Genomic DNA, 22,230 nt, shown 5'->3' on the forward strand with positions numbered 1-22,230 from the left:
CTGTGAAAAATGTGTATTTTATGATTGGCTTTTCAAAAATATTCAAATGAATAGTATAAGTATTGTGTTAGAAAGCAATGCTGTGTTAATTCTCTTAAGTAGTGTGTTAAAAGTAGTTTTAGGTTATTAAAAATGTTAAAATAGAAACTATGCTACATAGGATGTGAAAAATGTGTATTTTATGATTGGCTTTTTGTAAATATTAAAATGAATATTATATGTGTTGTGTTAGAAAGTGATGCTGCCTTAATTCTCTTAAGTTACTGTGTTCAATATAGTTTTAGGTTATTAAAAATGTTTAAAAAAAAACTATGTTGTGTAGGATGTGAAAAATGTGTATTTTATGATTGGCTTTTTGTAAATATTAAAATAAATATGATCTGTGTTGTGTTAGAAATGTATGTTGTATTAATTTTCTTAAGGAGTGTGTTAAATATTGTGAAACGTGTATTTTATGATTGGCTTTTCAAAAATATTCAAATGAATATTATCTGTGTTGTGTTAGAAAGTGATGCTGTGTTAATTCTCTTAAGTAGTGTGTTCAATATAGTTATAGGTTATTAAAAATGTAAAAATAGAAACTATGCTGTGAAAAAGGCATGTATTTTATGATTGGCTTTTCAAAAATATTCAAATGAATAGTATAAGTATTGTGTTAGAAAGCAATGCTGTGTTAATTCTCTTAAGTAGTGTGTTAAAAGTAGTTTTAGGTTATAAAATATATTAAAATAGAAACTATGATACATAGGATGTGAAAAATGTGTATTTTATGATTGGCTTTTTGTAAATATTAAAATAAATATGATATGTGTTGTGTTAGAAAGTGATGCTGTGTTAATTCTCTTAAGTAGTGTCTTAAATATAGTTTTAGGTTATTAAAAATGTTAAAAAAGAAACTATGCTGTGTAGGATGTGAAAAATGTGTATTTTATGATTGGCTTTTTGTAAATATTCAAATGAATATTATATGTATTGTGTTAGAAAGCGATGCTGTGTTAATTCTCTTAAGTTACTGTGTTAAATACAGTTTTAGGTTATAAAATATGTTAAAATAGAAACTATGCTGTGTGGAAAATGCATGTATTTTATGATTGGAAATATTGAAATGAATATTATATGCATTGTGTTAGAAAGTGATGCTGTACTAATTCTCTTAAGTAGTGTGTTAAATACAGTTTTAGGTTATAAAATTTGTTAAAATAGAAACGATGCTATGTAGGATACTTTTTTTTAAAGAAAGGACTCGCACTGAGACAGCAGCCACAGGACACCTGAATCTGTCAGAGAAAGAGAATTTATTGCTCCATTATCAGGAGAAATTAAATTCTTCCCACCTCGAAGGCGCTGTCAGGATTCAGAGGAGGAAGTTGTGGATGACCAGCCAGAATCCAGGGTTTGAATGGAATTTATGCATCATGGATGAGGTGTATGAATATGCAACAGGTTATTGCTTTTAAGGGTTAATCCCTTATTAACTGTGTCTTTTTTGGGTTTATTTTGCCCAGAAAAGGTACCCAGATGTCCATAACTCTTTGTTTTTATTGTCTCATATTGTCCTAATTCAAATTATCCAAATTATTATTACTCTAATTGTATTACTATTTTTATAACCATTTTATTCCTATTAAACTTTGAAAAATTTTAAAAACAAGCGATTGGCGTTTTTCACATGCATCATGTATGAAGTGTATGAATATGCAACAGGTTATTGTTTTTAAGGGTTAATCCTCTGTTATCGTGGGTCCTTTTTTGGGCTTATTTTGCCCAGAAAAGGCACCCAGGCGTCCATAACTCTTTGTTTCTATTGTCTCATATTGTCCTAATTCAAATTATCCAAATAATTTCTACTCTAATTGTATTACTATTTTTATAACCATTTTATTCCTATTAAACTTTTAAAAAATTTAAAAACAAGCGATTGGCGTTTTTCACATGCATCATGTATGAAGTGTATGAATATGCAACAGGTTATTGTTTTTAAGGGTTAATCCTTTGTTAACAGGTGTCCTTTTTTGGGTTTATTTTGCCCAGAAAAGGTACCTGGACTTTGTTTCTATTGTCTCATATTGTCCTAATTCAAATTATCCAAATCATTATTACTCTAATTGTATTACTATTTCTTATAACCATTTTATTCCTATTAAACTTCGAACATTTGAAAAAACAAGCGATTGCCGCGTCTGCAGAACCTCCCAAACCCCAAAGCGCACCCAGCCACGCGCAGAGGCGGCAGAAATGTGATTTTTGTGGCCAGCAAATGAAGTTTTTCCTTGTTTTCCCCGCGGTAACGAGTGCGGGCGGGATGTGCTGACTCACTGACACACTGACACGGTGGCACCTCGGCAAATCCCTCACTGGGGGATCATGTCCTGAGCTGCTCTGACTTTCCCAAACAGGAGAGGGGGATTATTCCTTATCGGGAGGGGAATTATTCCTTATAGGGAAGGGAATTAATCCTTATAGGGAGGGGAATTGTTCCTTATAGGGAGGGGAATAAATCCTTATAGGGAGAGGAATTAGTCCTTATAGGGAGGGGAATTGTTCCTTATAGGGAGAGGAATTATTCCTTATAGGGAGGGGAATAAATCCTTATAGGGAGGGGAATTATTCCTTATAGGGAGGGGAATTGTTCCTTATAGGGAGGGGAATTATTCCTTATAGGGAGGGGAATTGTTCCTTATAGGGAGAGGAATTGTTCCTTATAGGGAGGGGAATTAATCCTTATAGGGAGGGGAATTATTCTTTATAGGGAGGGGAATTATTCCTCATTGGGAGGGGAATTATTCTTTATAGGGAGGGGAATTATTCCTCATTGGGAGGGGGATTATTCTTTATAGGGAGGGGAATTGTTCCTTATAGGGAGGGGAATTAATCCTTATAGGGAGGGGAATTATTCCTTATAGGGAGAGGAATTGTTCCTTATAGGGAGGGGAATTGTTCCTTATAGGGAGAGGAATTGTTCCTTATAGGGAGGGGAATTGTTCCTTATAGGGAGGGGAATTGTTCCTTATAGGGAGAGGAATTGTTCCTTATAGGGAGGGGAATTGTTCCTTATAGGGAGAGGAATTGTTCCTTATAGGGAGGGGAATTGTTCCTTATAGGGAGAGGAATTGTTCCTTATAGGGAGGGGAATTGTTCCTTATAGGGAGGGGAATTGTTCCTTATAGGGAGAGGAATAAATCCTTATAGGGAGGGGAATTATTCTTTATAGGGAGGGGAATTATTCCTCATTGGGAGGGGGATTATTCTTCATTGGGAGGGGGATTATTCTTTATAGGGAGGGGAATTATTCCTCATCGGGAGAGGAATTATTCCTTATAGGGAGGGGAATTATTCTTTATAGAGAGGGGAATAAATCCTTATAGGGAGGGGGATTGTTCCTTATAGGGAGAGGAATTATTCCTTATAGGGAGGGGAATTGTTCCTTATAGGGAGGGGGATTGTTCCTTATAGGGAGGGGAATTGTTCCTTATAGGGAGGGGAATTGTTCCTTATAGGGAGAGGAATTATTCCTTATAGGGAGGGGAATTAATCCTTATCGGGAGGGGAATTGTTCCTTATCGGGCGGGGGGCTGTGCTGGTCGGAGGGCGCTGGTCACGCCCAGGGGTGGCAGCTGGTGGCAGAAGGGACCTGGGACGGTGTCACCGTGAGGGGAAAGGGGGGTGGGCTCGGGGGGAGTCCCCAGACCCCCAAGCCGATTATCCAGGGTGACACTGCAGGGGAAAAGCGGCTGAGCCGCTTATGGAGGTTACAAAACGGGGATGGAGGCGGGGCCTCGGCTGCTCCGCCCCTCACCTGTGCCCTCCAACCCTCACCTGTGCCCAACCCTCACCTGTGCCCTCCAACCCCCACCTGTGCCCTCCACCCCTCACCTGTGCCCTTCACCCCTCACCTGTGCCCTCCACCCCTCACCTGTGCCCTTCACCCCTCACCTGTGCCCTTCACCCCCCACCTGTGCCAAACCCTCACCTGTGCCCAAACCCTCACCTGTGCCCTTCACCCCTCACCTGTGCCCTCCAACCCTCACCTGTGCCCTTCACCCCTCACCTGTGCCCAAACCTCACCTGTGCCCATCCCTCACCTGTGCCCATCCCTCACCTGGCTGGAGCCATGGCAGAGTCTGGGGGCACCCCAGGACCCCCCTGGTTGTCCCCCCCGCTGCCAGGTGCAGGGGTTGACCCTGCAGGTGTTGTCACCTCCGCGGGGAGCAGAGACCCCTCCTCATCCTCGCTGTGCTGAGGGGGCGGCGGGGAAGGAGCTGAAATCAGGTGGGGCCAGAGGGGAGGGAAACTGAGGCAGGGAATGGATTCTGCAGGGGGAGGGAAACTGAGGCAGGGAATGGATTCTGCGGGGAGAGGGAAACTGAGGCAGAGAATGGATTCTGCAGAGGGAGGGAAACTGAGGCAGGGAATGGATTCTGCAGGGGGAGGGAAACTGAGGCAGGGAATGGATTCTGCAGAGGGAGGGAAACTGAGGCAGGGAATGGATTCTGCAGGGGGAGGGAAACTGAGGCAGGGAATGGATTCTGCAGGGCAGGGCTGCGAACTGAGGGCTCCTGAAATCCTCATTGCGGTCCCGGTGCTGTTCCTCTGCCCTGAGGGTCCCGGAGCGGTGACACCGGGGACACCGAGGGACACCGGGGGACAACGAGGGACACCGGGGGACAACGAGGGACACCGGGGGACACCGGTGGGACAGGGGACGGGCTATGCCGGGGACACCGGAGCTCCTGGCGGGGCAATCCCGGTAAGCAGCTCCGGGCTCGCCGCAGTCACGGTCCCGCCACTCCCGGGGCTCTCCCGCTCACGGCCCCGCCACTCCCGGGGCTCTCCCCGGTCACGGTCCCGCCACTCTCGGGGCTCTCCCCGGTCACGGTCCCGCCACTCCCGGGGCTCTCCCGGTCACGGTCCCGCCACTCCCGGGGCTCTCCCGGTCACGGCCCCGCCACTCTCGGGGCTCTCCCCGGTCACGGCCCCGCCACTCCCGGGACTCTCCCCGGTCACGGCCCCGCCACTCCCGGGGCTCTCCCCGGTCACGGTCCCGCCACCCCCGGGGCTCTCCCCGGTCACGGTCCCGCCACTCTCGGGGCTCTCCCGGTCACGGTCCCGCCACTCTCGGGGCTCTCCCCGGTCACGGCCCCGCCACTCTCGGGGCTCTCCCCGGTCACGGTCCCGCCACCCCCGGGGCTCCCCCGGTCACGGGCGGCACCGGCGGCACCGGCTCGGGCAGCGCCTCCCGCCGCCACCAGGGGGCGCTGCCCTCCCGTGGCTGCCCCCGGTCCGGCCCCGACCCCCGCCCGGCCCCGGCCGCGACCCCCGGGCTGTGGGAGGGGTCCCACGAGCGTGCGTGGGCAGCAGGGTCTCAACCCCACCCCCGGGTGCCTTCCCCGCTTGTGCGGAACAGAACGGGCGATGTTTATTTCAAATAAATATTTATAACTTTTATAAACTATAAATTATTTTATAACCGGGTCAGGGTCAGGGTTAGGGGATGGGAGGGGTCCCACGAGCGCGCGTGGGCAGCAGGGGCTGAACCCCATCCCCGGGTGCGCTCCCCGCGTGTGCGGAACAGAGCGGGCGATGTTTATTTCATATCAATATTTATCCTTTTTATAAATTATCAATTATTTTATAACCAGGTCAGGGTTAGGGGATGGGAGGGTGGCCACGCGTGTGCGTGGGCCGTGTCCCTCCGCGTGGGTGTGGCAGCGCCACCCGGCGGGTGCGTGGTTTGTGCCCTTTGAGTGTGCGTGGCATCCTCGCTGTGCCTCCCGCCCGTGCGTGTCCGTGGGCTGCGGGGCGTTCTCCCCGCGTGTCCGTGGGCTCTGCCACCCGCGCGTGTTCGTGTGCGGGCTGTGTCCCCTGCCTGTGCAGTGTCCCCTGCCTGTGCGTGGGCTGGGGGCTGCGACCCCCCCCCCCGTGGGTGGGCTGTGCCCCCCGTGTGCGTGTCCTGGACCTCCTGCGTGTGCGTGGGGTGCTGTCTGTGTCCCCCGCGTGTCCGTGGGCTGGAGGATGTCACCCCCACGATCACCTGGGTTGTGTTCCCAGTGTGGGTTGCGCCCACGCTCGCACACGCGTGTGTTCACGCTTGCACTTTCACGCGTGATCCCTAACGCGAGTGGGCACCGCTGCGTGCTCACGGGGGTCCCCCACGCGCGCTCCCGCTGCCTGAACCCCGCGGGTGCGAGCGGCCACGCGTGTCCCCACCTCTGCCCGCGTGTCCTGCAACGCGCGGGGCCCCGTGTGAGGGGTGGACACGCGTGGGGGAGAGCGTGCGGGACCCGGGGCCGTGCGGGAGGACACGCGTGGGGGAGAGCGTGCGGGACCCCTCGCTGTTCTCCCCACGGACACGCGTGGAGTTATGGCGGCCGGGATCGAGCAGGATCCTCCGCTCTTCCCACGCGTGAATGAGAACCTGCGGGACCCGCTGCTCTCCCCACGGATACGCGTGGGTCAGAACGTGCGGGACTCGCCGCTCTCCCCACAGACACGCGTGGAGTTTTGGCGGCCGTGAGCGTGCAGGGACCGACGCTCTCCCCACGGACACGCGTGGTTTTCTGCCGGCCGGGAGAGTGCAGGGATTGGCGCTCTCCCCACGGACACGCGTGGGTTTCTGCCGGCCGGGAGCGAGCTGGGACCGGGCCCGTGCGTGTCCCGGATCCATCCCGGGTTTTCGGCGCCGCCGCTCCCGGCCGGGGTCTCCGTCCCGAGCGCGATCGGCGCCGCCGCCGCCGCCGGGATCCGCCGCAGTTGGCGGAGCGGGACCCGCCGGGATCCGCCGCCCCCGCGGCGCTCCGGGAACTCCCTGCGGGCGCCCGGGGCGGGCCGGGGGAGTGCGGGGGGCGCCGTCCCGTCCCGTCCCGTCCCGTCCCGCCCCATCCATCCCGGCCGCCGCCGTCCCCCCCTGGATGTGCCGCTTCTCTCCCGGAGCGAAGCGCCGCCAACGCCACCGGGGGAACGGGGGGCGCGGAGCCCACGGAGCCGCTCGGAGCCCCTCCCGGAGGTAGGAACCGTCGGGAGGGTCCGGGCCGAGGGATTCTCCCTGCCGGGATGGCGCCGATCCCTTTTCGGGCCGTGCCGTGGGTTCCACGGGGGGAACCGGGACTTTGAGCGGCGTGGGGGGCCCGGCCACGCGGGGCGGGCAGAGGGGATCGGCCCCACGCGTGCCCCGTCACGTCCCCTCGTGCTCCCGCCCACGTCCGCACGCTCCCGCCGCGCTTTGAGCGCTGCCGGTGGGTGGGAGATGGGCTCGGTGTGTGTGGGTGGGCTGGGAGCGGGGCAGCCGCGGAAAGGAGAGGCCGGCTCGGAGCTGGGGAGCTCTGAGCACTGCTGAGTGCTACCGGGTCCTACTGGGTCTTACCGGGTCCTACTGGGTCTTACTGGTTGTTACTGGGTGTTACTGGTGTTGCTGGGTGCCGCCGGCTCTGCCCGGATTGGGGATGGCGAACTGCGAGCAGCAGCCCAGTGAAAGTTTCTCTCCCGGCCGCGGTGACGCAGCAGCCTCAGGACTGTCCCGGGGGGGCTGTGCCAGCTGTGCCACCCACCCTGCCAGCCCCCGGCCACCCTGAGCCTCGCATCCCACCGGGCCGGTGCCCGCGGTGCCCCAGCAGCCGCCTCCTCGTGGGCCCGGAGCTGTGGATGGAGCCCACGGGCAGCACCCGCTGTTCCCGGGGCCCTGGCACGGCTCCGCGGGGGTTGGCACGGCCATAGTGGGTGCTGCCAGCCCCCCTGGTGTCCTGCCAGGCCGTGCGGTGGCACTCGGCGCTGCGGGGCCGCGCCTGTCCCCAAAGGATGGCGATGGAGGGGATGGGGAGGAAGGAGCTGAGCGATGGAATCTGGGGGACGCCCAGCACGGCTCCGGCAGCCCGAGGGCTGCAGCCTCTCCTGGGAGGATGAGGAGGATGGAGCCGAGCGATTCCTGTGGAATTTGGGGGACACCCAGCACGGTGCTGGCAGTTCTGGGGGCTGCAGCCTCTCATGGGAGGATGAGGAGGATGGAGCCGAGCGATTCCTATGGAATTTGGGGGACACCCAGCACAGCTCTGGGTGCAGCCTCTTCTGGGAGGATGAGGAGGATGGAGCTGAGCGATTCCTGTGGAATTTGGGGGACACCCAGCGCGGCTCTGGCAGTCCCTGGGAGGATGGGGAGGATGGAGCCGAGCGATTCTTGTGAAATTTGGGGACACCCAGGCACTGCTCTGGCAGCCTGAGTGCTGCAGCCTCTCCTGGGAGGATGAGGAGGAAGGAGCTGAGCGATTCCTGTGAAATTTGGGGACTCCCAGCACAGCTCTGGGTGCAGCCTCTCCTGGGAGGATGGTGAGGACAGAGAGAAGGCGGCTGAGGAATGGCTCTGGCATTCCAATGCTGAATTTGGGGACCGGGAAACTCCTGGATTCTCCAACCACAGCTGGGGTCCTGCTCCCAGCCCTGGAAGCGATTTGGGGGACCTGGATTTTGGGATTTTGTGGGATCCCAAGCGATTCCAGCAGTTTCCTCCTGCTCTCCTGCCTGTGCCAAACCTGAGCTGATGGATGCGGGTGGGCACTGAGGTTTGGGGGAAGGGAGGAGGAAGCAGCTGGATGAAGTTTCTTCAGAAACTCAGACCTAGGAAAGCTTTCCAGTTTTCCTGCTGCGTCCAGCTGAGAGGCAGAGGCTGCCTCTGTGCAGACAGGGTCTGGTTTCTTGGAGGGAATCCTCATTTCCCTAATTGTCCAGGGTCTTTCCCATCACAAAACCAAGGGGTTTGGGAGCCGAGCCTCTCCGGGCCCCCAGGGCTGGTGTGGTGGGAGGTGGTGGAATAAACTCCGTGCTGGAGCTGGCTGAGCCTGCGAGGATCTCCCTGGAGTTAGAGAAGTTTCCATCCCGGAGTGAGTCAGCACGGACACCTTGTGACGCTCCCGCCGGGCGGGACAGGCTGGGGAGAGGCGGGCGGGGAGCTCCGGCTGGGACCCGCGCCTCGCTCTCCAGAGCCCGGGAAGCCGCAGCACTTTTAGGCAGGTTTAGATGGGATTTTAGGGGAAATTCCTTCACTGGGAGGGTGATCAGGCACTGGCATCCCTGGAATTGTGCAAAACTCGTGTGGATGTGGCACTTGGGGACGTTGGTTGGTGGTTGCTGTGTCAGTGCTGGGTTTTGGGTTGGATTTGATGATCTTGGAGGGCTTTTCCAACCTTAATGACCCCATGGGTCCAAGGGCAGGTGGGTGGAAGAAATGAGGGCCCTTCACCCAGTGCTCCTGGGACACTGCTGGGGACACATTTGGGACACTCTGCCCTTCGCCCAGTGCTCCTGGGACACTGCTGGGGACACCTGGGATAATGTTGGGGACATCCTGTGCACCTGGGACACTGCTGGGGACATCCTGTCCTTCACTCAATGTAATTGGGACTATTGGGGACACCCTGCCCTTCACCCAGTGCACCTGGGATGCTCTTGGGGACACCTGGGATAATGTTGGGGACACCTGGGATAATGCTGGGGACATCCTGTGCCCCTGGGATAACACTGGGGACACCCTGCCCTTCACCCAGTGCTCCTGGGATAATACTGGGGACATCCAGTGCTCATGGGACACTGTTGGGGACACCCTGCCCTTCACCCAGTGCACCTGTGCACACTTCAGGAATTATTTGGATGCCACTCCCAGGCAGGATTTTTGGATTTTGTGGGATCCCCACCAAAATTCAGGTGGGATTTTTGCTGTCCCCTGTTCAGGGCCTGGGGTTGGACATCCTGGTCCATCATGAGACTGAGGGTTCCCACAGGAGCACCCCAATCCTTATGGCACATCCAAACCCTTGGGAAGCTGCAGGACAAGGCAAGGTGGACAGCTGATTAAAATAAAATAAAATATAAAATAAAATAATAATAATTAAAATAAAATAAAATAAAACAAAACAAAATAAAATAAAATAAAATAATAAAATTAAAATAACATAAAATAAAATAACATGTAAAATAAAATAAAATAAAATAAAAATAACATAAATAAAATAAAATAAAATAAAATAAAATAAAATAAAATAAAATAAAATAAAATAAAATAAAAGAGCTGCCTCAGAGTGGGAACAAGTCACAAAACAGAGTCAGGTTTCAGCTCTGCTGCATCCAGGGTGAAGTTTGGGGGATGTTTCCAGGTGTTAGAACCCCACTGACCAACTCCTGGCCAGGATTTATGGATGCAGAGCTCTGGCTGGTGGCCCTGGCGTGGCAGAGGACATCCTGGAGGGGATGGAGTTGATGTGTGGGGACAGAGCAAGTGTCCAGCCAAGGAACAGGAGAGACAAATGGATCCCACAGGCAAATCATGGCTGGGAATTTTGGGAGCAGCCTGGGGACACTCCCACCTCCACCTCCCAGCAGGCAGAGGGGTCTCCTGCCCCAATAAAGTCCCTAAATCCCCAAGGGTGCTCCGTGCCAAAGGTAATCCCACAGATTAACAGGATTTGTGTTGTGTATCCCATCCTCCAGTGGGTGCCAGAGCCCCCTGTGTGTCCTGCACATCCTCCTGCTCCCATCCTTGAGGGAATCCTGCAGGATGGGGAAGGAACAGGCTCAGTGTCCTGCACGTCCTCCTGCTCCATCCTTGAGGGAATCCTGCAGGATGGGGTTTTGGTGTAGGAACAGGTTCAATTTTCTGCACATCCTCCTGCTCCTGCAGGATGGAGCTGCTGGAGTAGGAACAGGCTCAGTGTCAGGCTCAGTGTCAGGCTCAGTGTCAGGCTCATCCCCTGCTCCCATCCTTGAGGGAATCCTGCAGGATGGAGTTCCTGGTGTAGGAACAGGCTCAGTGTCCTGTACATCCTCCTGCTCCTGCAAGATGGGATTTTTGGGGTAGGAACAGGCTCAGTGTCCTGCACGTCCTCCTGCTCCCATCCTTGAGGGAATCCTGCAGGATGGGGAAGGAACAGGCTCAGTGTCCTGCACATCCTCCTGCTCCATCCTTGAGGGAATCCTGCAGGATGGGGAAGGAACAGGCTCAGTGTCAGGCTCAGTGTCAGGCTCAGTGTCAGGCTCATCCTCCTGCTCCCATCCCTGAGGGAATCCTGCAGGATGGGGTTTTGGTGTAGGAACAGGTTCAATATTCTGCACATCCTCCTGCTCCTGCAGGATGGAGTTCTGGGGTAGGAGCAGGCTCAGTGTCAGGCTCAGTGTCAGGCTCATCCTCCTGCTCCCATCCTTGAGGGAATCCTGCAGGATGGAGTTCCTGGTGTAGGAACAGGCTCAGTGTCCTGTACATCCTCCTGCTCCTGCAAGATGGGATTTTTGGGGTAGGAACAGGCTCAGTGTCATCCCTGCCTGCAGTGAGAGGATGGATTTTGCTGCTTGTCCCATCTGACCTTCAGTCCCTCAGTTTGTCCAGGATGTCCCCAGCCTGCCCAGCTGGCATGGGGATGATTCTTGATGCCACAGGAGGGGTTGTGGGGTTGGAACAGGCTCAGTGTCAGGCCCAGTGTCAGGCTCAGTGTCAGGCTCATCCTCCTGCTCCTATCCTAGAGGGAATCCTGCAGGATGGGGTTTTGGTGTAGGAACAGGTTCAGTGTCCTGTACATCCTCCTGCTCCTGCAGGATGGGATTTTTGGGGTAGGAACAGGCTCAGTGTCAGGCTCATCCCCTGCTCCCATCCTTGAGGGAATCCTTCAGGATGGAGTTGTGGTGTAGGAACAGGCTCAGTGTCCTGCACATCCTCCTGCTCCTGCAGGATGGGATTTTTTGGGGTAGGAACAGGCTCAGTGTCAGGCTCATCCCCTGCTCCCATCCTTGAGGGAATCCTTCAGGATGGAGTTGTGGTGTAGGAACAGGTTCAGTGTCATCCCTGCCTGCAGTGAGAGGATGGATTTTGCTGCTTGTCCCATCTCACCTTCAGTCCCTCAGTTTGTCCAGGATGTCCCCAGCCTGCCCAGCTGGGATGGGGATGATTCTTGATGCCACAGGAGGGGTTGTGGAGTAGGAACAGGCTCAGTGTCAGGCTCAGTGTCAGGCTCATCCTCCTGCTCCCATCCTAGAGGGAATCCTGCAGGATGGGGTAGGACCAGGCTCAGTGTCCTGCCCATCCCCTGCTCCAAACCTTGAGGGAATCCTGCAGGATGAGGTTTTGGTGTAGGAACAGGCTCAGTGCCATCCCTGCCTGCAGTGTGAGGATGGATTTTGCTGCTTCTCACATCTGACCTTCCATCCTTTGGGATGTCCCCAGCCTGCCCAGCTGGGACGGGGACCATTCTTGATGCCACAGGAGGGAGTGGAGCCTGCCAGGGGCTCCCACAGCCCTGAGTGACTCAGAGCTGGGTTTTTATGGGTCCCACATGTTCCCTGTTGTTGCTTCCCTCCAGCGCCGGCGAGGAGGAGGAGGAGGAGGAGGAGGAAGAGGGGGAAGCATAAAAATTCCTTCCAGCAGCTGCTGCCATGTGTGTGCCCCCCCTCACCTCCACCCCAAAACCTTGCTCCCACCCGGCCAAGGCTTTAGGGGAGTGATTTTTAGGGGGGTAGCAAGTGCTGGGGGCCAAAACAAACAACGAGGGTCTCCCGCCGGCCTGGGGACCACCTATGGAGCTCCCCCCAGCCCTGCCGCGGCTTCCTGAGCAGCTCTGCTGCGCTGCAGGGCTGGGAATGCCTTTTTTCCAAGCTCTCCTCGTGGGTTATCCCTGGCCTGGGTGTGCGGGACCAGCTCCCGCCTCTCCTCCTGCGAGCACACGTGTGTGAGCACGTCCAGGGACGCGTCAGGGCACGGCCCTGGGTGCGCGTGGCAGGCAGGGCTGGGTGGGTTCTGCCCCCTGAGATGGGGCACGGGGGCGTTGGGGGGCACCCGGAGGGGCGGCTGGGCTGGGCAGGGGCTTCTGAGCCTCCCCGAGGGAGGCGGAAATGGCCAAGAAGGATTTGGGGGGGTTGGGCGGGGATGAGGATGAGTGACAGGGCTGGGAGAGCGGGGATGGAGGGTGGGGGGTGCCAGGTGCGTCCTGGCAGTGCTGTGTCCGTGTGTCTGTCCCGGCAGTGCTGTGTCCGTGTGTCCGTCCTGGCAGTGCTGTGTCTGTGTGTCTGTGTGTCCGTGTGTCTGTCCCGGCAGTGCTGTGTCCGTGTGTCTGTGTGTCCGTGTGTCCGTCCTGGCAGTGCTGTGTCCGTGTGTCCGTCCTGGCAGTGCTGTGTCTGTGTGTCAGTGTGTCTGTCCCGGCAGTGCTGTGTCCGTGTGTCTGTCCTGGCAGTGCTGTGTCTGTCCCGGCAGTGCTGTGTCCGTGTGTCCGTGTGTCCGTCCTGGCAGTGCTGTGTCTGTGTGTCTGTGTGTCTGTCCTGGCAGTGCTGTGTCTGTCCTGGCAGTGCTGTGTCCGTGTGTCTGTGCGTCTGTGTGTCTGTCCTGGCAGTGCAGTGTCTGTCTGTCCTGGCAGTGCTGTGTCCGTGTGTCTGTGTGTCTGTCCTGGCAGTCCTGTGTCTGTGTGTCTGTGTGTCTGTGTGTCTGTGTGTCTGTCCTGGCAGTGCTGTGTCTGTCCAGGCTGTGTGTCTGTGTGTCTGTTTGTCTGTCCTGGCAGTGCTGTGTCCGTGTGTCTGTGTGTCTGTCCTGGCAGCCCTGTGTCCGTGTGTCTGTGTGTCTGTGTGTCTGTCCTGGCAGTGCTGTGTCCGTGTGTCTGTGTGTCTGTCCTGGCAGTGCTGTGTCTGTGTGTCTGTGTGTCTGTCCTGGCAGTGCTGTGTCTGTGTGTCTGTCCTGGCAGTGCTGTGTCCATGTGTCTGTTTGTCTGTCCTGGCAGTGCTGTGCCTGTGTGTCTGTGTGTCTGTCCTGGCTGTGCTGTGTCTGTGTGTCTGTGTGTCAGTGTGTCTGTCCTGGCTGTGCTGTGTCCACTCCTTTCCCTCCAGAGCAGCTCAAACATCCCCAGGATGGACTCTGGGATGTCCCAGGTCTGTCCTGGCAGTCCTGTGTCAGTGTGTCTGTCCTGGCAGTGCTGTGTCTGTCCCGGCAGTCCTGTGTCAGTGTGTCTGTCCTGGCAGTGCTGTGTCTGTGTGTCTGTGTGTCTGTGTGTCTGTCCTGGCAGTGCTGTGTCTGTCCTGTCAGTCCTGTGTCTGTGTGTCTGTCCTGGCAGTGCTGTATCCATTCCTTTCCCCCTACACCAGCACTTTTCCCCCCTTTCCCCACTATTCAGCTGCTCCTTCCTTTCCTCAGCTGCTCCTTCCTTTCCTCAGCTTTTCCAGGCCCGGGACCACCTTGGATGGAGCCTGGCAGCCCCCACCAGCTCGGGATCGTGACCCTGAGTCGTTCCCTTTCAGACCCCCTGAACCTGAAGCGATTCCCTTTGTGGAGCCCTGCCCAGATTAGCCGAGCTGCCCCACGCCGAGGGGCTGGGCCGCTCCTAAAGCCCGGCCTAACTCTGGGGAGGGGCTGGGGACAGCACAGGGGGGGTCCCACTCCTCCCTTCTGAGCCCAGAAAGTTGTGGGCTCAGGGAAAGAAGCATTTCCCAGCCCATGATGAGCTCTTAGGGCTCAAAATTTGATTTTTTTTTTTCCCATGGGGGAATCTGCAGCTCTGTGCAGCTCCAGGGAGGATGGGAGGGACCCGGCTTTAGGGTTGGATGGATTTGGGGCTTTTGGGGTTTGCCCACCCCATTGCAGACCCCAATTCTCCTGACAAAAGGTGCCCAGGGGTGCCCAGGGGTGGGTTTGGGGCTTTTGGGGTTCTCCCACCCCATTGCAGACCCCAATTCTCCTGATAAAAGGTGCCCAGGGGTCTCCTGGGGTGTGGCCCTGTCACACCACCCCACCCGTCCCTCTGTCCGTCTGTTCTCCCTGCTCTGTCTGTCCCTCGCCCCACCCGTCCCTCTGTCCGTCTGTCCTCTCTGCTCTGTCTGTCCCTCGCTCCCCCCTGAGGGAGGATTTGGGGGTCACCGAGCCCTTCCCATCAGGTGTTGGAGCTGCCCACGCTGTGCACACGGACAGACAGACAGACAGACAGACAGGCATTCATGTATCCTGGGTTCCCAGGGGCTGCAGCTGCCTCCCTGCCCCCCTTCCCACCACTCCAGCTCCAGCTCCATCGATTTTGGGGTGTCTGTGCTCCCACCTCTCATCAGTTTTGGGGTCTCTCTGTTCCCATCACCCCTCGATTTTGGGGTGTCCTTACTCCCACCTCCATCAGTTTTGGGGTGTCCTTACTCCCACCTCCATCAGTTTTGGGGTCTCTCTGTTCCCATCACCCCTCGATTTTGGGGTGTCCTTACTCCCACCTCCATCAGTTTTGGGGTCTCTCTGTTCCCATCACCCCTCGATTTTGGGGTGTCCTTACTCCCACTACTCCTCGATCCTTGGGTGTCTCTGCTCCAGTTTTGGGGTCTCTCTGCTCCCATCACTCCAACGCTCGATTTTGGGGTGTCTGTACTCCCACCTCCATCAGTTTTGGGGTCTCTCCTCTCATCACCCCTCGATTCTGGGGTTTCTCTGCTCCCACCAACGCTCAATTTTTGGGTTTCTCTGCTTCCATCACTCCAATGCTCAATTTTGGGGTGACTCGGCTCCCAACACCCCTTGATTCTGGGTTGTCTCTGCTCTCCTTGAATTTGGGGTTTCTGTGCTCCCACCACCCCTCGATTTTGGGGTTTCTCTGCTCCCACCTCCATCAGCTTTGGGGTGTTTCTACTCCCACCAATGCTCAATTTTGGGGTATCTCTGCTCCTATCACCCCTCAATTCTATGGTATTTCTGCTCCCACCTCCCCTCGATTTTGGGGTCTCTCTACTCCCTCCATTTTTGGGTTTCTCTATTCCCCCCATCCCTCAATTTTGGATTTCTCTGCCCACACCACACTCGATTTTGGGGTCTCTCTACTCCCTCAATTTTTGGGGTCTCTCTTCTCCCTCCATTTTTGGGTTTCTCTGCTCCCATCACCCCTCGATTTTGGGGTTTCTCTGCTCCAGTTTTGAGGTTTCTCTGTTCCCCCATCCCTCAGTTTTGGATTTCTCTCCTCCCACCCCCTTCGATTTTTGGGTTTCTCTGCTGCTCCCACCTCCCATCACTTTCGGGGTTTCTCTGCTCCCCCACCACCCCTCAATTTTTTCTGTTTCTCTGCTCCCCCACCCCTTCATTCTGGGGTATCTCTGCTCCACTTTTGGGATTTCTCTACTCCCACCCCCCCCTCAATTTTGAATTTCTCTCCCCCCACCCTCCCCACCATCCCCTCACCCCAAATCCCCTCCCCTCACCCCAAATCCCCTCTCCCACACTCAGCCACGCTCAAACACGTGCGTGTTCACCCTGCCCCCCCCGAGCCCCCTCCCCGAGCCCCCCCCGAGCCCCCCAGGCCCCCCACGCCGGGGGCTGTGCCTGTGGCTGATGGATTGTGCCACACACAGCTCGGCCTGGGGGGGCTAATCCAGCCCTGCCATCGCATTCCTGCAGCTGGGGCTGTTAACCCTGCGGGGCCCGGGGGGCTCGGGGGGCTCGGGGACCCCCCCAGGGGATGGGATGGGGGGGGGATGCACCCAGTGAGGGGTGGGAGCGTTCCTGGTGGGAGAGGGAGGGGGGGGTCTGTAGGATTGGGGGGTGCTGTAGGGGGATCTGTCCCATCTTGGGGTGCTCGAAGGGGGGGGTCTGTGCCATATCCAGGGTGCTGTGGTGGGGGTCTGCCCCATTTTGGGGTGCTTGAGGGGGGGTCTGCAGTGTTGGGGGGTGCTCAAGTGGGGGCTCTGCCCCCATCTTGGGGTGCTTGAGGGGGGGTGTCTGCCCCATTTGGGGGTGCTGGAGGGGGGGGGTCTGTGCCATCCAGGGTGCTGTGGGGGGGGTCTGCCCCATTTTGGGGTGCTCGAAGGGGGGGTCTGTGCCATCCAGGGTGCTGTGGGGGGCTCTGCCCCATCTTGGGGTGCTCGGGGTTGGCCGTCTCTCCCGTCCAGGGTGCTGCTGTGGGGGTCTGCCCCATCCTGGGGTGCTCGAGAGGGGGGTCTGCACTGTCGTGGGGTGCTGGAGGGGGGGGTTTGTCCTGTCCAGGGGTGCTCGAGGGGCATCTGTCCCATCCAGGGAGCTGCTGTGGGGGTCTGCCCCATCTTGGGGTGCTCGTGGGGGGGTCTGTCCTGTCCAGGGTGCTGTGGTGGGGGTCTCCAGTGTCGAGGGGTGCTCGAGGGGGGGGGGTCTGTTCCGTCTAGGGGTGCTCGATGCCCATCCTGGGGTGTTCAAGAAGGGGGGGGCTCTGTCCCGTCTAGGTTGTGCTGGGGGTCTGCCCCATCTCGGGGTGCTCGGGGTGCAATTGCCTCCTCCTCCTCCTCCTCCTCCTCCTCCTCTTCCGGTGTCCCCGGGCTGTCCGTGCCCACGTCCGTCTGTCCCCCCCACCCCTCGCTGTCACCACCCCACAAACCCCCCCCCCCCCACCACCACCCCCATCCCCTTTTTAACCCTCTCCCTCCATCCCCTCCCCTCTCCCGGGTGTCCCAAGGAGGAAACCGGAGCCAGATGCCAAAATCTCGCTGCGTTTGCAGGAAATCAAAGGCGAGGAGCCATGAGGGGGAATGGGGGGGGGGGGGGGGGGCGGCCATCCCTGACCCCCCCCCCCCCCCCTCACTCCATTCCCGCTCCCAATTTCGCGTCTGGAGCCGTCCCCGCTCCTCTGGCTGCGCTCCTGGATTGTTTTTGGCAGGGAGCGGCAGGAATGTGTTTCAGTTTGAGTTTCTTGGCAAGGAGGGAGGAGAGCGAGGGAAGATTCATCCCCCCCCTGCTCCCTCCTCCATTCCCGCCTGCGCCTGGCTCTCAAATTTATGCCCAAAGGCTTCGACTTGGGTGGGCCGAGGCGCTGTGAGGCCGGCGGGGGAGGCCGCGCCGCGGTGGGCGAGGCTCGGGATGGTTCCCAGCGCTTCCCAAAGGCTCCCGGAGAGCCCCAAAGAGCTCCCGGAGAGCCCCAAAGAGCTCCCGGAGAGACCCAGCCCCATCCTGACCCCTCAAATCGGGGGGAGCGCCCCGTTTTGGGGAGCCCCTGTGGACCCCTGTGGGTCGGAGTGAGGGGTTTGGGGAGGTTTGGGGTGGTTTTGGGGCTCCAAGAGAGCCCCAGCCCCATCCAGACCCCTCAAATTGGGGGGCAGCGGGATTTGGGGAGCCCCCGTGGACCCCGTGGGCTTGGGGGGAGCATCCTGTGGGTTAGAGTGGGGGTTTGGGGTGGTTTTGGGGTGATTTTAGGGCTCCCAGAGAGCCCCGGTCCCATCCAGACCCCTCAAATTGGGGGGCACCGCCTTTTGGGGAGCCCCCGTGGACCCCTGTGGGTCTGAGTGGGGGTTTTGGGGTGGTTTTGGGGTGATTTTGGGGCTTCCAGCGCTTCCCAAAAGCTCCCAGAGAGCCCCAGCCCCATCCAGACCCCTCCTCTAGAGGGGGCACCGCGTTTTGGGGAGCCCCCATGGACCTCGTGGGGTTAGGGGCAGCATCCCGTGGGTCGGAGTGGGGGTTTGGGGTGCTTTGGGGTGGTTTTGGGGCTCCCAGAGAGCCTCAGTCCCATCCAGACCCCTCAAATTGGGGGGCAACGGGATTTGGGGAGCCCCCGTGGAGCCCATGGGGTTGGGGGGAGCAGCCCGTGGCTCAGAGTGAAGGTTTTGGGGTGCTTTGGGGTGGTTTTGGGGCTCCCACAGAGCCCCAGCCCCATCCAGCCCTTTCGGCTCAGGGGGGCAACAGGATTTGGGCAGCCCCCCTGGACCCCTGTGGGTCTGAGTGGGGGTTTTGGGGTGGTTTGGGATGGTTTGGGGTGGCTTTGGGGTGGTTTGGGGTGATTTTGGGGTGGTTTTGGGGCTCCCAGAGAGCGCCAGCCCCATGCAGCCTCCTTGGCTCCGGGGGAAAACGCATTTTGGGGAGCCCCGTGGACCCCATGGGCTCGGGGAGAGCATCCCGTGGGTCAGAGTGGAGGTTTTGGGGTGGTTTTGGGGCTCCCAGAGAACCCCAGCCCCCTCGGCTCGGGGGGGCAACGCATTTTGGGGAGCCCCCGTGGATCCCTGTGGGTCTGAGTGGGGGTTTTGGGGAGGTTTGGGGTGGTTTTGGGGCGGTGGAGCTGCCCCTTGTCGTGTGCTGTGCTCTGAGGATGTGGAGGGTGGGGAAATGGCACCTGGTACCCACCTGGCACCCACCTGGCACCCACCTGGCACCCACCTGGCACGCTGGAGGTGAGGGCAGAGCCTCCCAGAGCTGGCACAGGGGGTGCTGGAAGGTGAAAAAGGGGGGACACAGCCCTGGGGTGGGAGGTGATGTGAAAATCCAGGGCATGGTGTGCTCTGTGCTGTACCTGTGTGTTCTGTGTGTACCTGTGTGTCCCCACAGGCAGTGACACCCTGGGCACACCTGTGTGGGGAAGCCTGGAAAGGTCCCAGCCCAGTTTGGAGCACCCTGGGCTGCTGGAATGTGGAACAGGATGAGCTCTGAGATCTCTCCTGGTCCCTGCTGTGATTTTTGTGTTCTGCAGAGCTCTGTGTGTGTTCTCTCACCTTTACCTGTACCTGTGGGTGTGCTGCTGTCACACAGGTGTGGGAACCTGTGCTCCAGGGCTGCCCAGAGCTGGCACAGGGGGTGCTGGAAGGTGAAAAAGGGGAGACACAGCCCTGGGGAGGGAGGTGATGTGAAAATCCAGGGCATGGTGTGAGCTGTGCTGTACCTGTGTGCTCTGTGTGTACCTGTGTGCTCTGTGTGTACCTGTGTGTTCTGTGTGTACCTGTGTGTCCCCACAGGCAGTGACACCCTGGGCACACCTGTGTGGGGAAGCCTGGAAAGGTCCCAGCCCAGTTTGGAGCACCCTGGGCTGCTGGAAGGTGGAACAGGATGAGCTCTGAGATCTCTCCTGTCCCAAGCTGTGATTTTTGTGTTCCTGCAGAGCTCTGTGTGTGTTCTGTACCTGTCCCTGTTCACTCCAGGTGTGTGAACCTGTGCTCCAGGGCTGCCCAGAGCAGGGTCTGATGCTCACCAGGGGTCTCAGGTGATGCTTGTGGGGAGGGGGAGGTGGGGATTTGCCCCCCTCACCTCCCAGGTGTGCACATTTGTTGGATTTTGCTCTTTTCTGACCCAGAGATGGGGAAACTGAGAGGTGCTTTGAAAGCTTTTATTCCATTTTCAGTCTCATGTGAAGGGTGAGGCAACACAGATGTTATAATTCACACCACCACAATCAGGACCTAATTATTTCTTAATTACAATACACGATAAGCATTTCTTTTCTTATAATGCATTTTCAAGCATTTGAAACTTGTCTCTAGTTTTATTTCTCTTTTAACAATGTTTGTCTCACTCTGTGCCATTTCAAAGCCAGCTCCATTTTACCTTAGAATTTGCATGTAAATGCAGATTACGGGAGGTTTTTTGTCAGATTTTGAGAATTTTTCACCTAAACACGTGCGCCTCTCTGCTGAGCTGGTTTGTGTGTGCACACAGGCCTGAGCTGGGGGGCTGGGGTCACCCCAAAACCCCACAAACTTTAGGAAAAGGCTTTGCAAACCTCCTTACCCCTGGCAGGAGGGAAAAATTGGGAATTTTCCATGGGGTTAATCCCCAAATTCTCCTGCCAGGCTCAATCCCAGGTGAGATCCCCTTTCTCTGCCCTCTGCTGTTTCCTCCTCATCTCATTTTTCCCCTTTTTTCCCCTCATTTCCACCACCTTCCTGGACTGGGGTCATCCCAAAACCCTACAAACTTTAGGAAAAGGGTTTGCAAACCTCTTTAACCCTGGCAGGTGAGGAAATTTGGGAACTTTCCCTGGGGTTAATCCCCAAATTCTCCTGCCAGGCTCAATCCCAGGTGAGATCCCCTTTCTCTGCCCTCTGCTGTTTCCTCCTCATCTCATTTTTCCTCTTTTTTCCCCTCATTTCCACCACCTTCCTGGGTTGGGGTCACCCCAAAACCCCACAAACTTTAGGAAAAGGGTTTGCAAACCTCCTTAACCCTGGCAAATGGGAACTTTCCCCAGGGTTAATCCCCAAATTCTCCTGCCAGGCTCAATTCCAGGTGAGATCCCCCTTCTCCACCCTCTCCTCCCTGTTTCTTCCTCATCTCTTTTTCCCCTTTCCCCCAATTCCACCACCTTCCTGGGTTGGGGTCACCCCAAAACCCCACAAACTTTAGGAAAAGGGTTTGCAAACCTCTTTAACCCTGGCAAATGGGAACTTTCCCCAGGGTTAATCCCCAAATTCTCCTGCCAGGCTCAATCCAAGGTGAGATCCCCCTTCTCCACCCTCTCCCTCCTGTTTCCTCCTCAGCTCTTTTTCCCCTTTTCCCCTTCATTTCCACCCCAAAACCCCACAAACTTTAGGAAAAGGCTTTGCAAACCTCCTTAGCCCTGGCAGGTGAGGAAAATTGAGAACTTTCCCTGGGGTCAATCCCCAAATTCCCCTCCAAGTTTCCAGCCCATGGGACAGGTGTGATCCCCTTTCTCTGCCCCATTTCCTCCTCATCTCTTTTTCCCCTTTTCCCCTCCATTTCCCCCACCTTCCCGGGCATCCCCCTCCCCTCTGCCTGTCCCTCTGTCCCCCCCCTGTCCATTCTTCCTGCCTGACACGCTCACAAAGCCCCTGGACGAGCTTTCAAAGGGGCAACTCATGCGGAAGAATCGCTGCCCCCTGAGCCCCTCCCGGCTCCGAACCCGACCCGGCGCTGTTCCCAGCGGGGTGAGGGGCTCCCACTCCCCCAGACCCCCTTGTTTGGGCCGATTCCCTGCCGTTCCAAGGGGGAAGGAGCCCCCCGTTCCCAGCGCCACCCAGTTTGTGGTGGTTTCTCCTGCCAGGTGTCCGTGTCACCCTCGGGGTTTTGGAGACCAGAGGGGTGGGAATGGATGGGCTCAGGATGGAGATGGAGTTGGGGGGCAGGACAGGGACCAGGGGGGTGGCAGTGGGTGGGTTCGGGATGGTGGAGATGGAGTTGGGGGGCAGGACAAGGACCGTGGGTGGGGGGACAGGATGGTTGAGGTGGATTTGGGGACAGAAGGGTGGCCCTGGACTGGCTCCTGTCCGTGTCACCCTCAGGGTTTTGGGGACCAGGGAGGTGGGAATGGATGGGCCCAGGATGGTGGAGATGGATGGAAATGGAGTTGGGGGGCAGGACAAGCACCAGGAGTGGGAATAGAGTGGGGGGACAGGATGGTGACCAGGGCTTGGGGACAGAAGGGTGGCACCAGGTGGGGGAGGACTGGCTCCTGTCCGTGTCACCCTTGGGGTGTTGGGGACCAGGGAGGGTGGGAATGGATGGGCCCAGGATGGGGGAGATGGAATTGGGGGACAGGACAGGGACCAGGGGGATGGCAGTGGGTGGGTTTGGGA

The 22,230-nt window shown here is 56.9% G+C and overlaps 1 protein-coding gene across 1 annotated transcript in view; it reads left to right on the forward strand.

Moving 5' to 3' along the window:
* Positions 1-6,945: 6,945 nt before the first annotated feature.
* GLI1 (GLI family zinc finger 1) overlaps positions 6,946-22,230 on the forward strand; it is a 32,986-nt gene continuing 17,701 nt past the window's right edge. Inside the window, exon 1 of the mRNA XM_036399707.2 lies at positions 6,946-7,003. The gene's annotated coding sequence lies outside the window, so the exon portion shown is untranslated. The remainder of the gene's footprint in view (positions 7,004-22,230) is intronic.

This window comes from Molothrus ater, chromosome 30 (assembly GCF_012460135.2).
Source record: "Molothrus ater isolate BHLD 08-10-18 breed brown headed cowbird chromosome 30, BPBGC_Mater_1.1, whole genome shotgun sequence".
NCBI classification, from domain to species: domain Eukaryota; kingdom Metazoa; phylum Chordata; class Aves; order Passeriformes; family Icteridae; genus Molothrus; species Molothrus ater.